Here is a 26528-nt window from a genome sequence, read left to right on the forward strand (position 1 = left end):
TAAACAGATGATTTTCTGCTCAGCGTCTGCAGATGCCATTTCTGAAAAGTGGTGGCTTTTTGGGGTGTGGGTGCACACATACCTACTCATTTGACTAAGTTCACCAGAGTCTTTAGTTTAAAATAAACTTCAGCTGATTTGTATCTTTGGCAGGCACCTCTCTCTTTACAGAAAGAAAGAAAGAAAGAAAAAAAACGGGATAAGAAAAAAAAAGATGTGATTTGTTTGAAGGAACACATCTGGGGTGTGATCTGCTGTATCTTAACACCAGATGGCAGGTTTAGGCTGACAACTAAACCCACTTTAGCCTGGTCAGACGGTATCTCACTGTGTCATTTTCCCCCCCCCCTGTCCACGCACAGGAAGCAGAACACTTTTTTACACTCGCAGCCAGCAGTCCTTGTATCTGTGCCTCTGGGCTGTTTCATTGCCTCTCTGCTGTTTATAGACAAGGCTGGCTTCCCTTGGCAACCCCTGAAACAGGTTCCCTGTGTGGCTCATACCTTTTCAAAGGTATGTTTTGTCGAGGCAGAGGTGTGGTGCCTTAAGGTGACTGCTGCTTGTCATGACAGGCGTGGCGTTAGCTGGGTCGAGCAGTGGCTAGAAGTGACAGTGGTGGTTTGCAGTGCCTGGGGGCCTCTCATTCAGCACTCCTGCTGGAGAGGCTGTGGGAGCACCTCTGGACACCTTCACTTACGGTGGAGATAATAGTGGAGGCAACTGAGGACCCCCACCTTTATCTTGTAGTAGTTTCTACTTGAGAGAGTGTCACCCACATGGCTGAAAGAACACAGGCAAGCTGTGTCGGAGCCACAGGAGTTTCTGAATTTCCATAAGTTTTGAGTCTTAAATTCTGCCATTAGAGATACAGTTTCTTTGTGTACTGTCATGTCATACAATGATCAAATGTTAAAAACAACAACAAAAAACACAAGAAAAAAAACCCCGAAACCTCTCATTTATACACTTCCAGAAAAGGGGATGATAAATAATTTCCCTCACTGTTGTTTGCTATAAAATTTCCTCAAGGATAGCCAATCATTGCCTATCTATAGTACTGATTCCCAAAGAACTTTGTCAGAAGTTTCTGGCTATCTTCCTAGGTCATCCAGGAATTATTCTTAAGATGCTCACTAATGATTAATGGACTTACATGTAATCTACACAGAGGACTACAGAATGGATTCATTCAATCCATTCTGCAAACTTAAGATTAATTAGACATAATTAATGTAGACATAAGGTCACAATTCTAATATAATTTGGTAGAAGGTATTGGGGATTTGAATGAAATTTTTGAAACTCTTCCATAGAGAGGGGAATAAAGCCCTTTAGGGGAAGTCAGTGAAAGTTTTTAGGGGGCAGAATTTTAAGTTATTGCCTGAGCTTTCCTTCCCTGTATAGTCATCTTTTTGGTTAGTAGAAGATCACTCAGGTTATAGTCTCCCTCTTCAAAAAACGAAGAGTTTCTCTATACCAAATGATGTTGTACTTACTGAAATCGAGGCAGTCAGATTGTTCTGCTGTGGACTTCGTTTTCCTTGAGATCAGTGTTTCACTTGAGGGACTTCCCTGGAGGTCCAGAGGATAAGACTTTGCTTTCCAGTGCAGAGGGTATGGGTTTGATTGCTGGTCTGGAAACTGAGATCCATCCTATAAGCCTTGGGGCCCCCAAAACAAAACATAAAACAGAAGCAATATGGTAACAGATTCAAATAAAGACTTGAAAAATGGTCCACATCAAAAAATCCTAAAAGAATTTCACTTGTAGTTTTTATATGCATTCATAGAACTTTTTGGTAGACAATGTATTTTGACATACAGACTTTACAACTTGCTATTTTAGGAAAAGAATTTGTTGGTTAGGGAAATCACTGACCAGAATTTAGTAAGAGTGATAAGTAAGAGTTTGCTTCTTAGTGAACTCTTTGGTATGGTTCTTATAAATAAAATGACAAAACAACTTAGCTGATTCTATTTAGGAAATTTAGCTCAGTTTTATACTATGAAGAAGTATAAATAAGAAGTATAAATAATTTGATAACATAGAGGAGAGGGCTAATGTGGTTTTATTCACTATGTGGAGGAGAACTTCCCTTGACAAGGCACAAGTTATAAGTTTGTGAAACTACCTGACCAGTTATAGTCATTTGAAAAGCAGCATGTCTTAAGTTAAATTCGTGGGTGTTTTTTTTTTTTTTTTCTGTTCAGAAGGCTTCTGTAACTTTTTTGGCTTGAAATATATGTATTTAAATTTCCTGAGTAGTTTTGATGTTAGAATGTTTGATTGGCTTTTAATGTTCTGCAGAATTGAATATGTTAATTTCTGAGCTAGATTAGTCAGTTTCAGCTAGAGTGTTTCCAGTTACCCAAACCGTGTTAATCCTCTCTTACCTACCTGTCACACATAATAATTAAAGAACAGTTCTTTTGATATGAATTTGCTTCATCTTCTCTGACACAGCTGGGTAAATGACAACAACTTTGGCGTTTTTAAAATGTTCCTGATTCAAGAGCACTGCCTTTAGATAAGCTTCAGGCAGTTTCCCAGTTAAGTTCTTAATGGAGTACCATCCCTCTCCATATCTCTCTTCAAAATTTTTTTCCCTAAAAGCTCTGTGGTAGGAAACTACCTAGGTCTCTGTGTATTGCCGTGTGAGCACTACTTTAAATACACCTGGGAATTAAAAAAAAGCACGAGCTTTTGCATTTAGGCTCACTTGGTTTTGGATAACTGGTCCATGACCATGGGCAAGTTACTTCACTTTTACACTGTAGTTTCTTCTTTTCAAAAATGATAGTTAGACCTACTTTGTTTTTTGTGAGGATAAAATGAGATATTGTTAGAATATAAAACCTTGTATGGAGCCTGAAAAAAGAAAGTGAAGATGTTAGCGCTCTCAGCTGCCTTACCTACAGTATGCATGTGAGCTCACTCGAGTCTTACTCTTTGCAATCCCACTGTAGCCCGCCACGCTCCTGTGTCCATGGAATTCTCCAGGCAAGAACACTGGAGTGGTCAGCCAGTGCCTTCTCCAGGGGATGTTCCAGACACAGGGATAGAACCTGAATCTCCCACATTGCAGGCAGATTCTTTACCACTGAGCCACCCTGGAAGCCCTGTATGGAGCCTAACTTACAGTAAAAGGAGGCACAGTACTTGATAATTACTAGTATTATTATTGAAATAGGAAGTTGGCTTGAACGTTAAATGGACTCTGAATATTTGCAGAATGGTCTGATGCTGAATATTTGATAAAAGTTGCTGTTTGCACATTATATTCATAATACCTCATTTAGCTTGTATCTCAGAAAGAAAACCTCCCCATGCATTTTTCTTAGTTTACTTTAGTTACCACAGTGCTGTTCTGAGACCTAGGGAGGAAACTATGGTGATTTAAGTCGAAAATACATGTCTGGGAACTTAACTACATTTTAATACTCTTTTTTTTTTTTCTTTTAAAAGTTTTTTGGGAAAAAACAACACTTCATGTCACCACTACTATGTTTGTGTGTTTACACATACCCGAGGAATCTATCAGTGTAGTCTAAATATCTCAGAGGCCTGCTTTTTGGCGTAAAAGATTCATAAATCAAAGTTGGGAAGTCTTACTGTTTTTAGGCTTATTATAATAAATACTTTTATTTGAAAGTTGTGTTACTTGCTTATTTGATCAAACACCCAGTTCATTTATCAGCATGCTGTTGGAAAGTTGTGGAGTCTTCTTAAAATGTAGGGCATGTGTATATGTGAATATTTTTCATACATTCTTCTACTTCCATCCTTCCTTGGAAGGATGTAAATAACTAGTGAGTGAAGGAGTAATACAGTTAATAGTTTTAGTGGTATATATTGATTGATTTGCAGACCGTGTGTGTATCAAATATATGTACAAACATATAAAAACATTCTACAGATAATTTTAGTTGTTGGTTTCCTTTTGTGTATCTCTAGAGTTTCTTCAAACCCTGCCTTATTTAATGTAGTGGTAATGCTTTGCATATTGTATTATATTTACATTAATTTAAATTATAATTCCGTTTTAGAGTACCGAGGTAGAGATAAAGGAGGTTTTGACTGGTCTCAGTTATATTGTGTAATTTGTTGCAGAGTTGGCAATGAACCCTTCCTTGTCTTGGGATTTGGAGGTGTTCTTTGTTATAGTACTCTGTCCCAAACTCTGTGACTCCTACTGTTTTAGCGCAATCCTCTATAAGCCCTTGCTGTTTACATGTTCTTGTAGCGGTAGCTAAAATAGCTTTGTGTTCATACACCATCTACAGAATAGAGAGGTAACTATCATTCAGGAAGCCCATAGCTTTTGAATTATTACCCTAATCAGAAATTTTAAAAAACTTTTTCTCTCTGTTGGATTACATGTATGCAATATTAAGTTATTAAGGCAAAAAAAAAAAACAAAACACCAAACCTGTAGCCACTGCTCCCCAAACCCCCCCACCCCAGCAGGATCTAGAGTATAAAAGTAAGCTTGAAATTTCTGAGGCCTACAGACCTAGTTGCTATATTGTCTTTTCTACTGAAATCCTTTTTGTTCTCATTGCTCTAGTCTGGGGGTTTTCCACTGCCATTTGGTGTTTGGGGCTTCCCTGGTGACTCAGATAGTAAAAAAAGAATCTACCTGCAGTGTGGGAGACCTGGGTTCGATTCCTGCGTTGGGAAGAGCCCCTGGAGGAGGGCAAGGCAACCCACTCCAGTATTCTTGCCTGGAGAATCCCCACAGACAGAGGAGCCTGGCGGGCTACGCCAAAGAGTCGGACATGACTGAACGAATAAACACAGAACATTTGGTGTTTGAGTTCATCAGCTGAGTGCCACCCCAGAAATGCTGCAGTGTTTAGTGTTTTCATCCCTTTCCGTTGATATATATGGGCCATTTTAGTGTCGAGTAGTTGCTTTGTCAACTTAGAAAAATACCAGTTGTGTGTATAATTTGTATTTGTGAGAAGTGGTTCTCTTTCAGGTCCTCATTCTTATTGACCACCCCATGCCTAATATGCAGACAGCCATCATGGTGGGACAAAATATGACATACTCTGAAAGTCCTTCCCACCTGGGAATTACCATTTATTTCATGGATTTTAATGAAAGTAGAGTCGCTCTAGATTAGTGATCACATCATCATGATTATCTGGGTCGTGAAGATCTTTTTTGTACAGTTCTTCTGTGTATTCTTGCCACCTCTTCTTAATATCTTCTGCTTCTGTTAGGTCCCTACCATTTCTGTCCTTTATCGAGCCCATCTTTGCATGAAATGTTCCCTTGGTATCTCTAATTTTCTTGAAGAGATCTCTAGTCTTTCCCATTCTGTTCTTTTCCTCTATTTCTTTGCATTGATCACTGAAGAAGGCTTTCTTATCTCTCCTTGCTATTCTTTGGAACTCTGCATTCAGATGCTTATATCTTTCCTTTCCTCCTTTGCTTTTCGCCTCTCTTCTTTTCACAGCTATTTGTAAGACCTCCCCAGACAGCCATTTTGCTTTTTTGCATTTCTTTTCCATGGGGATGATCTTGATCCCTGTCTCATATACAATGTCACGAACCTCATTCCATAGTTCATCAGGCACTCTTATCTATCAGATCTAGACCCTTAAATCTATTTCTCACCTCCACTGTATAGTCATAAGGGATTTGATTTAGGTCATACCTGAATGGTCTAGCGGTTTTCCCTACTTTCTTCAATTTAAGTCTGAATTTGGCAATAAGGAGTTCATGATCTGAGCCACAGTCAGCTCCTGGTCTTGCTTTTGTTGACTGTGTAGAGCTTCTCCATCTTTGGCTGCAAAGAATATAATCAATCTGATTTCGGTGTTGACCATCTGGTGATGTCCATGTGTAGAGTCTTCTCTTGTGTTGTTGGAAGAGGGTGTTTGCTATGACCAGTGCATTTTCTTGGCAAAACTCTATTAGTCTTTGCCCTGCTTCATTCCGCATTTGAAGGCCAAATTTGCCTGTTACTCCAGGTGTTTCTTGACTTCCTACTTTTGCATTCCAGTCCCCTATAATGAAAAGGACATCTTTTTGGGGTGTTACTTCTAAAAGATCTTGTAGGTCTTCATAAAACTGTTTAACTTCAGTTTCTTCAGCGTTACTGATTGGGGCATAGACTTGGATAACTGTGATATTGAATGGTTTGCCTTGGAGACGAACAGAGATCATTCTGTCATTTTTGAGATTGTATCCAAGTACTGCATTTTGGACTCTTTTGTTGACCATGATGGCTACTCCATTTCTTCTGAGGGATTCCTGCCCGCAGTAATAGATGTAATGGTCATCTGAGTTAAATTCACCCATTCCAGTCCATTTTAGTTCGCTGATTCCTAGAATGTCAACGTTCACCCTTGCCATCTCTTGTTTGACCACTTCCAATTTGCCTTGATTCATGGACCTGACATTCCAGGTTCCTATGCAATATTGCTCTTTACAGCATCGGATCTTGCTTCTATCACCAGTCACATCCACAACTGGGTATTGTTTTCGCTTTGTCTCCATCCCTTCATTCTTTCTGGAGTTATTTCTCCAGTGATCTCCGGTAGCATATTGGGCACCTAATGACCTGGGGAGTTCCTCTTTTGGTATCCTATCATTTTGCCTTTTCCTACTGTTCATGGGGTTCTCAAGGCAAGAATACTGAAGTGGCTTGCCATTCCCTTCTTCAGCGGACCACATTCTGTCAGACCTCTCCACCATGACCTGCCCGTCTTGGGTTGCCCTGTAGGCATGGCTTAGTTTCACTGAGTTAGACAAGGCTGTGGTCCTAGTGTGATAAGATTGACTAGTTTTCTGTGAGTATGGTTTCAGTGTGTCTGCCCTCTGATGCCCTCTTGCAACACTTACCACTGGAATGTGAAGTCAAGTGGGCCTTAGAAAGCATCACTACGAACAAAGCTAGTGGAGGTGATGGAATTCCAGTTGAGTTGTTTCAAATCCTGAAAGATGATGCTGGGAAAGTGGTGCACTAAATATGCCAGCAAATTTGGAAAACTCAGCAGCGGCCACAGGACTGGAAAAGGTCCGTTTTCATTCCAATTCCAAAGAAAGGCAATGCCAAAGAATGCTCAAACTACTGCACAGTTGCACTCATCTCACATGCTAGTAAAGTAATGCTCAAAATTCTCCAAGCCAGACTTCAGCAATACGTGAACGGTGAACTTCCTGATGTTCAAGCTGGTTTTAGAAAAGGCAGAGGAACCAGAGATCAAATTGCCAACATCCGCTGGATCATGTAAAAAGCAAGAGAGTTCCAGAAAAACATCTATTTCTGCTTTATTGACTATGCCAAAGCCTTTGACTGTGTGGATCACAGGAAACTGGAAAATTCTGAAAGAGATGGGAATACCAGACCACCTAACCTGCCTCTTGAGAAATCTGTATGCAGGCCAGGAAGCAACAGTCAGAACTGGACATGGAACAACAGACTGGTTCCATATAGGAAAAGGAGTACGTCAAGGCTGTATATTGTCACCCTGCTTATTTAACTACTATGCTGAGTACATCATGAGAAACGCTGGACTGGAAGAAACACAAGCTGGAATCAAGATTGCCGGGAGAAATATCAATAACCTCAGATATGCAGATGACACACCCTTATGGCAGAAAGTGAAGAGGAGCTAAAGCCTCTTGATGAGAATGAAAGAGGAGAGTGAAAAAGTTGGCTTAAAGCTCAACATTCAGAAAACGAAGATCATGGCATCTGGTCCCATCACTTCATGGGAAATAGATGGGGAAACAGTAGAAACAGTGTCAGAGTTTATTTTTTTGGGCTCCAAACTCACTGCAGATTGTGATTGCAGCCATAAAATTAAAAGATGCTTACTCCTTGGAAGAAAAGTTATGACCAACCTAGATAGTATATGCAAAAGCAGAGACATTACCTTGCCGACTAAGGTCTGTCTAGTCAAGGCTATGGTTTTTCCAGTATGTATGGATGTGAGAGTTGGACTGTGAATAAGGCTGAGCGTCGAAGAATTGATGCTTTGAACTGTGGTGTTGGAGAAGACTCTTGAGAGTCCCTTGGACTGCAAGGAGATCCAACCAGTCCATTCTGAAGGAGATTAACCCTGGGATTTCTTTGGAAGGAATGATTCTAAAGCTGAAGCTCCAGTACTTCGGACACCTCATGCTAAGTGTTGACTCATTGTAAAAGACTCTGATGCTGGAAGGAATTGGGGGCAGGAGGAGAAGGGGACGACCGAGGATGAGATGGCTGGATGGCATCACTGACTCGATGGACATGAGTCTGAGTGAACTCCGGGAGATGGTGATGGGCAGGGAGGCCTGGCATGCTGCGATTCATGGGGTCGCGAAGAGTCGGACACGACTGAGTGACTGAACTGAACTGAACTGAAGTGAGAGTCATTGTTAAAAAGCTGGGGTATGAAGCCAGATAAACCTATCTTTTGCATCTGGGTTCTTCGACTTCATAGAAGTATGACTTTGGGCAAAACTCTTAACTTTCTGCACCTTATTATGCAATTTTAGGGATTAAAAAACACATATCTCAAGGAGTTGTTGAAATTAAATGAGATAATACTTGCAGAGTGCCTGATATGATACCCACTGGTATACACCCTATAGATAGCCGTAATACTATGTGTAATCCTTGAGTTTCTATGGATATTGGCTTGGACTTCATATCTCTTATCAGTGATTCTGTTTATACTCGCTGACATTTCTGGACTCTTTTCTAGTTGGATATCATTTCTACTGCTATGAAAGAGTTTATTAAAAACCATGACACATATTTCCAACTGGTATTTTTATTTTCTGTTTTAAATAGAAATACTTGTACTGTATACAGTATCATACTATTGTAGTGACTGAAATCTAAAAGTTATCATCTCTGCTTAATTATTTGCTTTTTTTGTTGAGAATTTGTTGTAGCTTACAGAATTTTAAAAATGCAGACACAGAAAGTTGAGTTAATGTCACTTCTTAATTCTTGACAAACTTTTCTCATTGATCCATAGAATGACCTTCTTTTTGTTCATTTGTTTTGATTAAAATATTTGAATTTAGTTTTCTGTTGGGAATAAGCAATTAAGGAACTTTTTCTTAAAAAGTGGGTCTTTGATGCTGTGTGAGGGTTTTCAGTAGTTGCAGTGAGTGGGAGCTACTCTAGTTGTGGTGTGCAGGCCTCTCATTGCAGGGGCTTCTCTTGTTGTGGGACATGGACTCTAGGGTGCGTGGACTTCAGTAGTGTCAGCCCACAGGCTCTAGAGTGCAGGCTCGGTAGTTGTGGCGCACGGGCTTAGTTGCCCTGCAACAGGTGGAATCTTCCCAGACCAGGGACCAAACCTGTGTTCCCTTCATTGGCAGGCAGATTCTTTATCACTGGACATGAAGGTAGTCTGGAACTTTGTTTTTCTAATGCCAAGGCTCTGAGGTCAAGGGAAGCCAGAATATATCATCATGATATGTTGTTGTTCACTCGCCAAGTTGTGTCCAGCTCTTTGCAACCCCATGGACTGTAGCATGCCAGGCTTCCCTGTCCTTCACTGTCTCCTGGAGTCAGCTCTAATTCATGTCCATTGAGTCGATGATGCCATCCAACCATCTCATCCTCTGTTGCCCCCTGTTCTTCCTGCCCTCAAGTTTTCCCAGCATTGGGGTATTTTCCAGTGAGACAGCTCTTTGCATCAGGTGGCCAAAGGGTTGGAGCTTCAGCTTCAGCACCAGCAACATGACCTGTCACCATGACAGGATGTTAGAAGTAGGAGTCACATGCAGGGTCCTTTAGTCAGGTACTTCTTAACCTTTTTTTTTTTCTTTTTAGTGTCTCATCCTTTAAATTAATTAGAAAATTTGAAACTTCCCTCTTTTAAAAATCACATATCTAGCCAGAACTTCTCAGACGATTGAGGAATTGAGGCCCAGAGAGGTAGGGTCACAGTAGTACTCACCATAAAGATGGCAATCACTTTTGGACCATTTGTGAGGAATCATGATCTCCAGTGGTACCCAAGCTCACACAGCTCATTGTGGACTCCTGTTAGAGTGTTCTCTTCATTCTCATATTGACTCTCCTGACCCCTTCTTCCTTCCTTAATTTTTTTTCATTTTTATAATTGCATACTTACCCATTTCTTCTGGTTATTTCACATTGCATTAAGTTGGGTTCCTTTTCAGGACCTAGTCTCTCCTAGTCTTGCCTTTTTGGGTGACAATTAGGTTGGCATCAAATGAATAACCCAAATAATAAATATGAATCATCCATGCAGCAAAACAGTAAGGCAAATGTCCTGTCATCATGCTCTTAAAAATGGGTATTATTCAGGACTGGTTTATCTTTTGAGGAATTTTTGCTTTCAATTCTGACACTAAAAAAGAAGTAAATCAGATTCCATAAAGGTAGAAATTAAAGCAAATATATTGCCAATGGCCAACTCAGAGCCTGGCACACAGGGAGTACTTGGTGAATGCCTGTCAAATGAATATAAGCCTCCACAGGAGCAAGAGCTATAAATCCTGGGGCTGCTCCTGTTGGGGAGCCAGTTCTCAGATTTGTGTAAGGCACCATGATCTGTGCTCAGGAAGGGAGGGCGATGAATGAGTATTTGTGAAACGCTTTTCAGTGTGCCAGGTGTTTCCATCACACTGCTAAATTTATCTCCACAACAGCTTTCTGGGTTTGTGCCTCTTCATTCTTCTCATTTTTTGGATGAAAAAGTGGGAGCTCAAAGTGTTTAAATGAGTTGCTTGAAATGTTTGAATTTGAATTGGGATCTTTCTGACTCCAAAGCCTTACACTTTCCAGACATCATTAGCACAGCAAGAAGAGTTACTGCCTGTACTGTCTATCATCTTTATCGTTGTTGTTGTCGTTGCCTCTGTAATAGAGTTTTTTGTTATTTAAAGTAGTTATTTATTTGGGTGTGTCGGGTCTTAGTTGCGGCATGTGGGAGCTTCCTTTCTGGCACAGGGAATCTTTCAGTTGTGGCATGTGGGATCTAATTTCCTGACCAAGGATTGAACCTGGCCCCCCTGCATTGGGAGCACAGTCTTAGCCACTGAACCACCAGGGAAGTCCTGAGTTTTTTGAAATTGTCCTCAAATAGCAGCCACCTGCTTCCAAAGAGTGTCAGCCACCAATGGCTCAAGTGGCCAGAGTCTCTAGGGCCTCCTCTTCCTCGCACACCAGTCTGCTTGGTGTGCACACAAATGATTACCTGAGTAGGTGGTTCCCCGAGTTCCCTTCCAACTACCCACCTGAAAAAGACTTTATAGTTGGGATCTGCTGCTCTGCCTATGTGGTTTCTATGTCTTAGATGGAAAAGTGGATTAGAATGCAGAAGACTTCCCTACATGGAAAGGCGGCTGCTTCCCCACCCTCTCCATTTCCCCTGTCGGTTGCTAGAAAGGTCGGCAGTGACACGAGATCAATTCCAGAGTTTGGGGAGTCCTGGATGGTTGGCAGATGAGATCATTTGATTCTAGTGAAACTTCCCAGCTGCCCTGAATTCAGTCTTCCAGAGAACCATCCTTTTATTACTAGATTGAATTGTAGGATAAGAAAAGTGCTTTGAGCATCGTTAGACCACACATGTAACACTACAGCATACTTCAGCCTGAGAATTTGGAGTGGGGCCTCTTAGGAACAAAAAAAGTACACGCACATTACCTGTGTGTGTGTGTGTGTGTGTATCTGTTTGGTCTTGAGATTCATTGCTTGATGAAAGTGCCATTAATTTCCCAATTTTTCTTAGCTTATGCATACAGTGGTCATTCTTAATTGCTTAATACTTTGGGGGCATTTATTTGACCTCTAACTTTTCTCTTGACTTTTCTATCTGCTCTCATCACTGTACTTTGAAAATCTTCTGTTTGGAAAGCAGTAGAGAAACATGAAGGTGTGTCTAGAACAAAATCTTGAATCAGGGAAGGCTGCCCAGGTTGGCATTTAATGGCGGTAGGTCTGGCACTGTGAAAGTCACTCAGTCGTGTCTGACTCTTTGCGACCCGTAGACTATTCCAAGTCCTTGGAATTCTCCAGGCCAGAATACTGGAGTGGGTAGCTTTTCCCTTCTCTAGGGGATTTTCCCAACCCGGGGATCAAACCCAGGTCTCCTGCATGGCAGCCAGATTCTTGACCAGCTGAGCCACCCAGCTTTGTTCATATTTTATACTGCATATTTCTGTACACACCTGAACCTCTGCATTGAGGTGCTTAATCCTGTGGCGGTGGTGTGAAGAATGCCTAGATTTCCCGAACAAATTAGGTAAGGGGGTTAATCAGAATCAACACTGGGTAAAAGGAGGTCTTAGTGGAAGTGCCTAAGTATTGTTCAAACACAGGGGATAAATGTGTTCTGCTTTACTTGGCCAGAACAATGTCTCAAGCTGGTGATTAGGCTCTACTCCAGGTTTAACCTCAGGCAAAATTTATGCAGCTCTACTACTGTGTGTCAGGTAATTAAAGGGGAAATATTTGCTTAAAGTAGAGTGTTTTTTAATTAAACATGAAAAAAAAATGCAAAGGGAAGTTGGCAGTAGGGAAATTGTTCTTAACTTTTCCTCTAAAAACACTGAGAGCTTCAAGAAAAAGGCCGATGTCGGATGTTTTAGTCATGGCTGTGTGATAAGTCTGTGCAGAGCATTATTCAGCTGTGCTGGAATTCTGAAATTCTTCTTCTGTCTTTGCATTGAAGAACTTGGAGGTGTTAGGGTTGAAACATAATGTCTTAGTTGAAACAGAATGCCCCTTGCCATTTTCTGCTAACCGCTAATGATTCACTTGCTAGAGAAGGAGTTCTTTAATTTAAAATAAGAGCCATTTATAAGCCTAGTAGATAATTGTGCAGATCTTGATTTGGGAAGCACAGCTATAGCGGGAAGTTTGTAGGCTGAAAAAAACAGGGGAGGGATTAAAAACTTCTACTCACTGTGATTAACTAGCATGCTGGTTGGATTATGTTACATCCAAAGTTTCCGTTAATGGGTCCACCACTCTGCTCATCACTAAGGGTTGAAACTCCATCAGCTTTGATTTAACTCTAGACCCCAGGCCTTAAGGATTCTGCATCCACAAAGCCTCATCCTTAATATCTGTTGTAAAATGGACTGTGACCCTGGCAGTTTCCTGCTTAGGTCATTTTAACATCCTTGCCCAGTTTTCCTATCTGACCTTCCTTGTTGCTGTCCATCTTGCCCAGTGTAACTAGAATAGTTTTACCTGAGGCTCAGTTTTGATGATGGTACTCAGTTTCTTTAGACTTTGCATAAAATTTGAGTTTTTCCCTGCCACCGCCCTTGGACAACTTTAGCACCACATCTGACAATTGTTTTTCCTACATGTACTCTGCATTCCTAAGGATTTCCCTGTTGGTTCAGACGGTAAAACAATCTGTCTGCAATGCAGGAGACCCTGGTTCAATCTCTGAGTCGGGAAGAGCCTGAAGAAGGGCGTGGCAATCCACTCCAGTGTTCTTGCCTGGAGAATCCCTTGGACAGAAGAGCCTGGCAGGCTACAGTCCATGGGGTCTCAGAGAACCAGAAATGACTGAGTGACTAACACTTTCACTTTGTACTCCAGCCATTTTTGAACTGTTTTAGCCATTCCTTCAATACCCTTCCGCAGGTCACTTATCCCATTGCTTTACCTGTGCCCTTGGCTCTAGGCTCCTAACTAATTCCTTTTTATTTTATTTTTTAAAATCGAAGTTTCATTGCTTTTCAATGTTGTATTAGTTTCAGGTGTATAGTAAAGTGATTCAGATGTAAATATATATCTATTCCTTTTCAGATTCTTTTCCATTACAGGTTATTACGAAATTTTGAGTATAGTTCCCTATGCTGTATGGCAAGTGCTTGTTGGTTATCTATTTTATTTCTAATAGTGTATACATGTGAATTCCAAACTCCTAATTTATCCCTGCTCCCCTTTAGTAGTCATGTTTGTTTTCTGTGTCTGTTGGTCTATTTCTATTTTGTATATAAGTTCATTTGTATCATTTAAAAATTAACTTTAAAAATTATTATTTAATTAATTTGTTTGGCCACACTCTACAGCATGCGGGATCTTAGCTCCCCAACCAGGCATTGAATCAGCTCCTCCTGTAGTAGAAGTACATAGTTTTAATTGCTGGACCATTAGGGAAATCCTTGTATCTTTTTTTTTTTTTTTAGATTCCACATATAAATGATATATGATATTTGTCCTTCTCTGTGTGACTTACTGCACTTAGTGTGATAATCTCTAGGTCCATCCACATTGCTGCAAATTGCATTATTTCATTCTTTTTATGGGCTTCCCTGGTAGCTCAGCTGGTAAAGAATCAGGTCCATCCACATTACCGCAAATAGCATTATTTCATTCTTTTTGTGGCTGAGTAATATTCCCTTGTATGTATATGTACCACAATTTCTTTACCCACTCATCTGCCGAAGGACATTTAGGTTGCTTCCATGTCTTGCCTGTTGTAATAGTGCTGTGGTGAACATTGCGGTGCATGTATCTTTTCAAATTATGGTTTTCTCCTCATATGTACCCAAGAGCAGGATTGTATGGTCATAGAGTAGCTCTGTTTTTAGGTTTCTAAAATACCTCCATAAAACCCAGTCAGTAAATGGGCAGAATGTCCAAATATACATTTTTCCAAAGGAGACATACAGATGACCAAAAGGCACATGAAAAATGTCCAACATTGGTAACTAAAAATGAATTATTAATAATAATTTTTATTATTATAACAAACGATAATTCTAATAAATTTATTGTTTTAATAATTTTCTAGTATTTTTATTGTTTTTATTAAAATTTATTTTTTATTCTAATAAAAATTATTAGATAAATGCAAATAAAAACTACAATTAGATTTCACCTCACACTGGTCAGAATGGCCATCATTGAGAAGTCTACGAATAATAAATACTGGAGAGGTGTGGAGAAAAAGGAGCCTTCCTACACTGTTGGTGGGAGTCTGCTTTCGTGAAGGCCTTGCTTGTTCTCTTAGTGGACTAAGACTTTTTCCCTCTAAACCTCCTTTGTACCTCATTACACCTTGTAGTATAGTCAGCTTTGTGGTGGGCTTGTCTTCTTTCACTAGATTATGTGCTCCTTTCGAGTTAGACCTATGTGCTGGTCTCCCTTGCCATTTCCCACCATGTATTACCTTGTGAAGTCACGCTGCCCCTTCTCTAAATGTCTTGTATTAATGGTGCAGCGGTGTGTAAAATTGGCGTGTTAACAGTTATCCTCCAGGATTGTTCTCTGGAGCACATCAGAGAATTTATTTGGATATGCAGCTCTGTGTCTGTCATGCACCTGGTAGCCCCTTGATAAATAGTATGGTGGTTGTACCAGATGGCCATGTCCACCGGTCTGTGATTTTTGAGTCTCTGCTCTTCCAGTTCTTCATTAACAAAATGGAAATAATGGTAGTATTTACTCATAGGATTTTGTGAGGATTAAATGAGTCTGTACATTTAAAGCACTTAGAATAGCACCCGGCAGTTTGTAAGCCTGCATCATCCCGTTCAGAAGACGTGAATCTCACGTGGCTTCTGAGCACTTGGAATGTGGCTGGTCCAAGCTGAGATGTACTGTAAGTATAAAATATCTGTTAGAACCTTGGTGTGAAAAACAGAAAGCTGACTATCTCAGTTTTTTAAATTTCATGTTGAAATGATAATTTGATAAGTTTGGGTTAAGTAAACTATATTATTCCATCTTCCCCCACCCAGTTTTATTGAGGTATAATTTGACCAACATCAGTATATAAGTTTAAGGTTTACATCTAATGATGTGATTTATATACATCATGAAGTGATTATCACAGTAAAGTTCATGAACATTCATCATCTCATGTAGATAACAAATTAAAGAAATAGAAAATATCTTAGGATAACACTTAGGATTTACTCTCTTAACAGCCTTCATGTAGGACATACAGAAATGTTAATTATGTTTATCATGTTGTACATTATACCCCTAGCACTTCTTTATCTTATAACTGGGAGTTTGTACCTTCTGACTGCCTTCATCCAAAAACTTAATGTCACCTTTAAAAAACCCTAACGCGCCCACTAGAAAGCTTTAAGTTACCTGTGTGGTTCACATATGTCTGTGGTACAGCACTGCTGCATTACTGTGGGACGTTGTTAGCTTTTGTTAGCATATTGTCGTTATTTTTATTTATTTTTTCTTGCAGTGGTGGTTTCTGCATACGCCTCCCCTCCTCTTTGTTTCTTTCTCCAGTTAAGTACTGGAATTCAGTGATGCTGGGTAGGAACATTTAGGAAAGAAAGGTGTTTTTGGATAAGATAAAGCTTAGGTCAAACAGGGAACAAAGAGGTGAGCAGCTTCTGACCTCAAGTTAAGGAAGACTTGACTCAGCTACTTCAGAGCCATGTGCTGTGAGTTACTAATGTAATCTTTCTATTTTCTTGGAGATAGAGACTTCCCTCTGTAGCTCCCTTATGATTTTCCCTGTTACAAGGAGGAAGATCCACTTGGTTGTCATTGTTGGATATCCATTGATAATAATAAAAATAGAAGCTTATTGAAAAAGAAGAAATTAAAATTAAGGATGTAAAAAAAAATTGGTTCCTAAAGAATGAGTTTGTTTTTCATTAAGGAAATGAATGTAAAAGAAAACATTTTAAAAGAGCAGAAAGACTTAAAAATACTTGAAAAAGAAAGTGAAAGTCACTCAGTCTGACTTTTGCGACCCCATGAACTATATGGTTCATGGAATTCTCCAGGTCAGAATACTGGAGTGGGTAGCCTTTCCCTTCTCTAGGGGATCTTCCCAACCCAGGGATTGAACCCAGGTCTCTCGCATTGCAGGTGGATTCTTTACCAGCTGAGCCACAAGGGAAGCAAAAAAAAAAAAAAACAAAACAAAACACAACCAACAAAACTTGGTTATCTTAATTCCAAGCAGTCTGCAGCTTTGATGAATTCTTCTTCTCTACAGTAACTAGACACCATGACTGTGATTGGAGATCATGGCTGAAGAACTTTCAGACTGTTTGATGTATGTCACTTCAAATGATCTTATAAAATGCACATCCCATAAACTGAAGGTTGGGTTTGGGCACATCCCACACTTAGTGTTGTCCTTTTTGGCAGTGAATTTGCTGTTGACTTTAGCCATCATAGGCTCATAACTAGCCTGTCATTCCGAGGGTGATTTAAGAGTTTGATTTGGGCAGTCTCTTTACGGAGGTTGGTCAAACAGATGTGTATAAGTCTTACTGATTACGTGTTCAGTAATTTCCTGGGGTCTTACTTCCCCTTCGTTGCTTTTCTTGGTAGCTGGTTCTCGGCACCGAATATTTATACTATGAGCGATGGGAGTGTGGCAAACTAGATAGAGATAATCATTTGAAGTGCTGGTTTCCTTTGAGATCCTAAGGTACAGTGAGTAGCATTATCTCTCTGAGTGCCTTAGAACTAATAGGGAACAAAAAGGCACTTGCCAATCCCAATGGACAGATGTGGTTTATTTCTCTTGGTAAGTCTTTGCGAGGGCAGAATCACGGTAATGTAGAGAAGCCCCCTAGCTCTTCTGTGGGTGTGGCCATGGGCACATGATGTTAACTTTCCCTGCTTCTGTTTCAGATAAGAATCTTTGAGCTATTCTTCTTGTTGGAACAAGATCTATCTTGTTATTTCAGATACGCCGTTTGAAGTGATGGTCGGTCACCGGTTTACCCATGAAGTAATATGTTACAAAAAAAGGCAGTGTAACTGTGATCTCTGTGTTTGGGTTTGCATGCTGTTTCTGAATACATAAATCCAAACTTGGACAATTTAGGTGTTTTTTTTTTTTAATTAGCAAACAGGTTTATGAAAGGAGTCATCATAGATTTCTTTTAAACAGTAAGCTTCTCTAGGGCCTTTGAATATTTGAGTTGCAATATTATTGATCACAACTTCAAGGAAAATGTCTGTTGTGTAAAGCCAGACATGTTTATATATCTATGCCAGTAAAGACTTAGGAGGTGCCTGTGTGTAAATGTGTGTGTGTTTGTGTACATGTGTGTGCTCCCATGCTACCCACTAAGTACCTGAATATATACCTCCCTGCTTTCTTTACCTTATAGACAAGGCTGAACATTGCTCATTGCTCTTGCCTGATACATGTCCACTCTCGTCTCACTGCAAGTGTCAGGGCAACACGCAAAATCGTAAATGAGGAGATGGAACAAGTGGGATCAGAAAACTGTGTCCACAGCCCAGTGGTCCGTGTCACCATTCTTCTGCTTCTGGCATATACTGCATAATCAGGAGAGACGAGACAAGCCAAATCCTTTTAGTACACCATGTCTGGGGAGGTTATAGAGTCCCAGAGGTTCGCTTCTTTTTGCCATTGTAACAGTCTTGATTGTGACAAGGAATCTTGAAAGTCACATGAGAATGTCATGAAAACCCCATCCCCATTACTGTTGTTTCTGCTGGACACTTTCTGCTTAGGGAATTCATTTCATTTGTTAAAAGAAAAAAAAAAAACTGAGTGAAAGCACCTATGTTCTTTGCATTGAAGTCACATACAAAAATACCTTCCCTTATACAGTTCAACCTAAGCTCTTGTAGTACAATGGGCTTTATTTATTTGTATGTCTAAAGAGTAATTTTAAAGCAATTAGAAGCTTTTTATGAATACTTAAAATGATCACTTCTTCCTTTTCTTACAGAAATGTCAGACTCAGATTTTTAAGGATCTGAAAATAATGGCTTTCCTCTTATGTCCATAATGGTAATTTTATGGCAAGAAAGAGCTACAGGAATTTTTTCCTATCTTGAAATTGTATTCTTTGCTTTGTAGATAAAAAGTTATACCAGGATATATTAGCTCATGTGTATTTGTTAGTGTTGCCTTTGTCCTGTTAATTGGCATAATATTAATTAAAAACGCTTGCTAAGAGGGTTCTGTTTTTGCTGGTTGTGAACTTTTTCAGAAATTATAGCAAAATAAGTATTTCGAATGTTCCAACTAGAATGTTAGTTTAAAAAAAGAATAAATTTTCTTTGAATCTTTGCAGCTGTAGTTTACTTTCCAGGCATGAGAAATATCTATTTTATTAAGTCCTGCGAGGAATATGTGTCACATACATTTAAGAAAAATCTATTTAAGATGAAAAATTCCAAAAATGACTTCCCCCTGGTGTGAAGTAAAACAAAAGCCCCAACTGCATCTCTGCCTGTGGTAATGACAAACTGCAGGCAGGTGAGGTTCATGGGGATGGTCTCACACCTGCACCACGAGCTTGGGGAACAGCTGGGTCTGGAGCTGGCGTCTGGCCTTGCTTTCCGTTTGATGAGAGACCAGCTCTCAGGCTGAGGGCCCCGCACACTTGCACAGAAGACTGAGTGTTTTTCAAAAGGCAAGGGGGACTGTGGGTGGCTAGTGTTCCCTGATTTTGTGAATCTTTTTCCCTGAGATGGGGTGGTTGAAGAAGCCTCCGCTCAAGCCCAACCTACAAACCCAAGCCCCTTATATCAATCCTGAGCTCTGTCCGTGAAAGGAGTGTCACTTAGGAGGCTCTGAGATAAAGATCCTTGTCCACTTCAGTCCTAGTTCTGTACAGCCAGGGGGCAGACTGCAAGCCTGCTGAATGGCTCCAATTCAGTTCAGTCGCTCAGTCATGTCCGACTCTTTGTGACCTCATGGACTACAGCACGCCAGGCTTCCCTGTCCATCACCAACTCCTGGAGTTTACTCATATTCATGTCCATTGAGTCGGTGATGCCATCCAACCATCTCAGCCTCTGTCGTCCCCTTCTCCTCCCACCTTTGATCTTTCCCAGCATCTGGGTCTTTACAGATGAGTCAGTTTTTTGCATCAGTCACTGGTTGGATCTCCTTGCTGTCCAAGGGACTCTCAAGAGTCTTCTCCAACACCACAGTTCGAAAGCATCAATTCTTCGGCGCTCAGCTTTCTTTATAGTCCAACTCTCACATCCGTACGGGACTACTGGAAAAACCATAGCTTTGAATAGACGGACCTTTGTTGGTAAAGTAACATCTCTGCTTTTTAATATGCTATCTAGGTTGGTCATAGCTTTCCTTCCAAGGAGTAAGTGTATTTTAATTTCATGGCTGCAGTCATCATCTGCAATGATTTTGGAGCCCTCCGAAATAAAGTCTGTCACTGTTTCCACTGTTTCCCCATCTATTTCCCATGAAGTGATGGGACCAGATGCCATGATCTTAGTTTTCTGAATGTTGAGTTTTAAGCCAACTTTTTCACTCTTCTCTTTCACTTTCATCAAGAGGCTCTTTAGTTCTTCTTCGCTTTCTGCCATAAGGGTGGTGTCATCTGCATATCTGAAGTTAGTTATATTTCTCCCAGTTATCTTGATTCCAGCTTGTGCTTCATCCAGACCAGCATTTCTCATGTTGTACTCTGCATATAAATTAAATAAGCAGAGAGACAGTATACAGCCTTGACGTGCTCCTTTCCTGATTTGGAACCAGTTTGTTGTTCCGTGTCCGGTTCTAACTGTTGCTTCTTGACCTGCATACAGATTTCTCAGGAGGCAGGTCAGGTGCTCTGGTATTCCCATCTCTTGAAGAATTTTCCATGGTTTGTTGTGATCTACAAAGTCAAAGGCTTTGGCATCATCAGTAAAGCAGAAGTAGGTGTTTTTCTGGAACTCTGTTGCTCTTTCCATGATCTACCGGATGTTGGCAATTTGATCTCTGGTTCCTCTGCCTTTTCTAAAACCAGCTTGAACATCTGGAAGTTCATGGTTCACGTATTGTTGAAGCCTGGCTTGGAGAATTTTGAGCATTACTTTACTAGCGTGTGAGATGAGTACAATTGTGCAGTAGTTTGGACATTCTTTGGCATTGTCGTTCTTTGGGATTGGAATGAAAATTGACCTTTTCCAGTCCTGTGGGTACTGCTGAGTTTTCTCAATTTGCTGGCATACTGAGTATAGCACTTTCACAGCATCATCTTTTAGAATTTGAAATAGTGCAACTGGAATTCCATCACCTCCACTAGCTTTGTTCATAGTGATGCTTCCTGAGGCCTACTTGACTTCGCATTCTGGGATATCTAGCTCTACGTGAGCGATCACACCATTGTGGTTATCTGGGTCATGAAGATCTTTTTGTATAGTTCTGTGTATTCTTGGCACCTCTTCTTAATATCTGCTGCTTCTGTTAGGTCCATACCATTTCTGTCCTTTATCGAGCCCATCTTTGCATGAAATGTTCCCTTGGTATGTCTAATTTTCTTGAAGAGATCTCTAGTCTTTCCCATTCTATTTTTTTCCCTCTATTTCTTTGCACTGATCACTGAGGAAGGCTTTCTTATCTCTCCTTGCTATTCTTTGGAACTCTGCATTCAAGTGGGTATATCTTTCCTTTTCTCCTTTGCCTTTCACAAATGGCTGAATGGCTCTTCCCCCAACCAATTCCCCTGGAACTGCTCAGGGTAACTCCAGAGTAGCTGAGGGCATTTGTGGGCAGGCAGGACCCTTCCTGGTACACCACTCAAAGCTGACTGCTGATGATGGCATATGTGTGTTGATGTTAATTATATGTTTCATTCTTTTTTATTTATTTATGGCTTTGCTTGGTCTTTGTTACCACACCCAGGCTTTCTCTAGTTGAGGCCAGTGGGGGCTGCTCTTCATTGCACTGTGAGGGGCTTCTCATTGAAGTGCTCTCTCTTGTTGCAGAGCCAGGGCCCTAGAGGTCGTGGGTTTCAGTAGTTGTGGTGCATAGGCTTAGTTGCCCTGCAGTATGTCGAATCTTCCCAGGCCAGGGATCGAACTGGTGCCCCCTGCATTGGCAGGCAGATTCTTAACCACTGGACCACTAGAAGTCCTGGTGGCATTGTTTGATTTAATTCTTTTTCACACTTCCAAAAAGAAAAGCTATCCATCCAACTGGTCAGTCTTATCCTATGTATCTATATGTGAAGGGGAAGTCCAGGTTGATTTCAGTTTGAGACCTCCATCCCATCATCTAACCCAGCTTGGGGAAGGTTCATAGAAACTGCCAGGCTCACCCTTGTTTGGTGTCTTTGCTCACTCACGGCACTAAGGCCAGGTGTCTCCTTCTTCATCTGACCACGTGTTCTTCTCTTCCACTGTGCTGTGGTGGCTGATGCCTGCAGGAATTGCTTCCATTATATAGTTTCCCAGGGACACTGGCTGGAAATGCTTTGCATTCTTGCAGTCTTAAGATGGGTTCCTTTTTCCCCCCTTAAACTTGCTTACTTATTTAGCTGTGCTGGGACTTAGTTGAGGCATGCAGGATCTAGTTCCCCAACCAGGGATTAAACCCAGGCTCCCTGCATTGGGAGTGTGGAGTCCTAACCACTGGACCATGAGGGAAGTCCCTTAAGGTGAGTTCTGATGCCTCACTTACATACCTGGGTATCAATTTCTTGGAAGCCAGAGATCAAGAAGTCAGGTCCAGCCTTTAGATCGTTTTGGTTTGGTGGCCAAACTGAAAGTTTACTGTATATTGTTTGAAAAGTTTGCAGTTTCTATAAAAGACTGGGGAGATTCCATACAACAGTTCAGATTTCTAGCTTCCCTTGAAAAAAATTGAAGTATCTAGGCAAGGTTGTTTTCATTATAGTGGAAGTGTTGCAGGGAGGAAGCCAATTCTGATTCCATGTTGGAAATTGTTTCTTTGACTTGCTTTTTGTTGCTCTTGTTGTAATCATACTTAATAGCTTGCCTCAGAGGACCCTGCCCCTGTGCTTGACTGTAAACTGAAGTGCCTCTGTTCAGCTCATAGAAAGATAATTTGTCCTTACCCACTTGTGAAAAGAAGAAATTAACACACTCCTTCCAAAGGCTGGCCATTTCCTTGGAGATGTTTTGCAAGACTGAAGCCCCTTTCACTTTACTTCCCCACTGCCTCTCACTTTCTATTCTGCCTTTTGATGTTAGTTCCTTGTTGCTTCTTTCTTTCTGATCTTTGAAAGAACCTGGCATCCAGACCGCCATAAGATAGTTCTTTTGAGGCACTAGCTTGCCATCTTCTCAGTCTGCTGGCTCCCTGATGAAAGTGTCTTTCTTGCCTCAGCAGCTTATCTCTTGGGTTCATTGGTCTGTTGTTGTGGGGAGCAGAGCAAACTTGGACTCGGTAACATAACTATGAGGTATAGAAGCAGATTGTGGCCTTTACCCTTGGAATGATGGCTTTTAAACCTTTTTGACCAGTCATACATGAAACTCTCCTTACCACATGCCATTCATTTTTTCATGTTCTATTTCATGAGAGCACAGACGGTGGAATGCCGCTAAAATTACTTTGCCATCCACTCTTGCTGGTGACCTGACCTGCACCTTGAGAAACAGGGGTTTGGATCTAACTGCAGGCTCTGCTTGCCAGGCCCTTCCTCTCCTGCACAAAACTTAGTGATGCTGGCCTCATGGGTGACTGCAGTTCCCCAGATTCAGTCATTCATGTGAAACCACACAATTGTCATTCATATTAAACCAGACAGCCCCACAGGACATCCAAACTGCTGTCCCTCTTTGGCTGTGGTTATCCAGGTGAGGGTTGATTTTTCAGGACTCCTCTCTTAAGTCTGAAGACAAAGGCAGGGTGAATGTCTCTCTTTGGTCTTGCCATGGCTTTCTTGCCCAACCCCTGCCAAGAAAATGAATAGAGTGCTATGTGCTGCTTTGTGGAAGACCTCCAGGCCTGTGCTACGGATTACATAACACTGGGCCATAGGTACCAGGGACAATTCATATTACAATGGGGTTCTTTTTATAAAGCAAACTAAGTTTTTAACTGTGACTTTAGTTGCTTTGCATTTGCATTACAGATTTTTAAGTACTGTCATTAACTGGGATGGGTAAGGCCGGGGGCAGGAAAAGAGTAAAGGGGTTTTTAGTTGTCTTCTCTACCTTTATCATTACTCATCAGGACCCTGCCCATCCTAGCATCAGTAAGAAATGATAAAGTACCCTTTTATACACTTCAAATTAAACACATATTTAGCTCTTCAAATTGTATTCCTTTAGGATATTGATAGAGTAGAATTTGAGTCGGAAGATGTGGCTTCTTCTGGCCACACTTTCGCGTTTGTTTTCTGTAAACTTAGGCTAGATTTAATATACTGGGCTTTGGTTGTCTCAGCAATTAAATGGGATGATGGAGATAACTCCCACCGGGCCCTGTCTCATTGATTTCTGAGCATCTCACGAGACTGTGTGTGACACACACATGCAAAAATGTAAGCCGCTTTGTCTTATTATGGGGTGCTGTGTTTTTAGGATGTACAGAATTACATTATCACAGCTACTTGGCCTGCTGCAGGTATTTTACACTAAGGTGACTCTTTTCCTTTTCACACCCTTTTGGGGTAGATAAGACTCGGCTTGATGACCCATTTCTGTCTTACGTATATAGATGATAACTGAAGTCAAGATCTGCACTCCCCACATTACAACACAGTGTGTCTTGGTCTTGCAGACTTCCAAATTGCCATGTGCTCAGTTCAGAAAGGAATTCAGCAGGCACCCCAGCTTCATGTGTTGAAAGTTGAGGCTGAAATAAAAGTGTCGGATACTTCTTTTATGATGTGCATAATAGAGACAGAAACTAAACTGAGAATGTCCTTGCTCCTCAAGCAGAACTCTTTCCTGAAGACTGAAGTGGTTGGATTTCTTCAATCAAAGGCATTTTAATTTTTTCATTAAAAAACAAAAAAAGAACACCTTCTGGATGTTTTCAAATCTGTCCTAGTTCCAGTCTGTTGAGTGAGCACACTTAAGTCAACAAAGAGGGGTCCAGCAGGGGGCTTATTTTTGGTTCTTATCTCACTGTCAGCACCCCTTCCTCTGGCCTGCAGCCCCATCACCCACCTGCAGCTCTGAGACAATTCGTGTCTAATGAAGTCTTTGTTCTGACAAAGGACATGTAGACTTTGGCCATTTAAACCCCAACCAAATAAAGAATCCACTTAAGGATTTGACAGAGTTTTAAAAAGTCACATGGTTATCAATGTTACATCTGATTCCAAGGTTAGGAATGAACTCTTGTCAGATGGCAAAGGGGATCCTTTCCCATTTGTGTGGATGGTGAGAGGGAGAAGAGGTGGGGCTCTCTTCTCTGCGGGACAGTGAAATGCGTAAGAGTCTGTTTTTGGACTGGGAAGGTGAGAGATGTGTGTTCCATTATCAGCTTGCTGCCTTGGGCAAGTTGCTTTGAATATCTCTGGGCCTTATAGCCTTAGTGAAGTCGCTCAGTCGTGTCCAACTCTTTGCGACCCCATGGACACCAGGCTCCTCCATCCATGGGAGTTTCTAGGCAAGAGTACTGGAGTGGGTTGCCGTTTCCTTATGCCACCCAGGGCCTTTATTGTGGTCACTCTTATTTCCATTTTATGGGTGAGACCACTGAAGTTCTCTTGTCCCAGATCCTACAGCTTAGGAAATGGGTCGACTCAGGACTGGAACACAGGTTGATGTGATTCTGGACCCCAACACCTGTTAGCTTCTGTGCCTGTTTGTTTGAAGGAGCCTTTTTGCTAATATCACAGAATTCTGGGCTCTGCTCTTTGTCAAGTAACAAATTATAATGAAAGGAATCAAAGAAGTTATCCTGAAAATCATGGGTAATATGCATTACAAGAGAGAACTTGCAGTAGTATTTTACTTTCTTATTTCTTATTTATGTAATTCTACTTGTGCTTGAAAATTTTTAGAGGTAGAATATTGAAATATAGCCAACACTTACCGCTGTCAGAAATACAGTCTAAAACTTTTGTTAGTTTACACTTAGGACGTTATGGTTATTTGATGCTCATAGAGTTAACTAACATATGTAGCCTTATCTGCTTTTTCCTGGTTCTGTGCTATATATTATTATTCTTATTTTACAGAAAAGGAAACTAAAGCTCAAAAGGTTAGGGATCTGATCACCTCACAAGTGGGCTTGTTGGATTTGCCTGTGTTCTTTTCCTCTGCTCTACACAAGTAAAATCCTATTGTTGGCCATTATGGGTTGATCTATTAGAGAAAAATTCCAAGTTCACATCTCATTCCAGAGGAGAATAACAAAGAGGCAGACCTAGACAGAAGCATAATTTGTAAAGCCTCAGAAATCACCCTAACAGAGATTTATATATTTTAGAAAGCAATAACTTCATGTGCATCAGTGAATTAGTTGATAGTGTTCTCAAAAGTTTCCTTTAAGAGTTTAGAAATGTAAACAGGAATTAAATTTCTTTTTTGCTCCCTGTTGCTCCCCTTTCACAAATCCTGTTTAAAACCTTTTAGGTCCCTCTTCCCAAGAAGTGTTCCCTTCTTGGCCTCTTCTCCCCCCTCCTCATTTCTTTTTCGTTTCACTGTGTCCTCCTCCTGAATAAAACTTCCATCTGTGTTAATTACATGCAGGAGAGTTGGTGCATATTGCAAAGCAAAATATATGTTTGTAGATGGACTTAATCATATGTATGGTAGATACATGTATAGAGTAAGTAGATATCTAGTTTTGGTGATCATGGGAAGATTTAGGAGATGATTTGGGGGGATACTGAGAGTTTCTGTTTTATTAATGTTGTTTTCATGGAAAAGGAT

At 40.7% G+C, this 26528-nt stretch overlaps 1 protein-coding gene across 6 annotated transcripts in view; it reads left to right on the forward strand.

The window, feature by feature from the left end:
* Positions 1-26528, forward strand: part of BNC2 (basonuclin 2) — a 486498-nt gene that overhangs the window by 45903 nt on the left and 414067 nt on the right. The window lies entirely within an intron of this gene.

Source organism: Capra hircus, chromosome 8 (assembly GCF_001704415.2).
Source record: "Capra hircus breed San Clemente chromosome 8, ASM170441v1, whole genome shotgun sequence".
Taxonomy (NCBI): Eukaryota; Metazoa; Chordata; class Mammalia; order Artiodactyla; family Bovidae; genus Capra; species Capra hircus.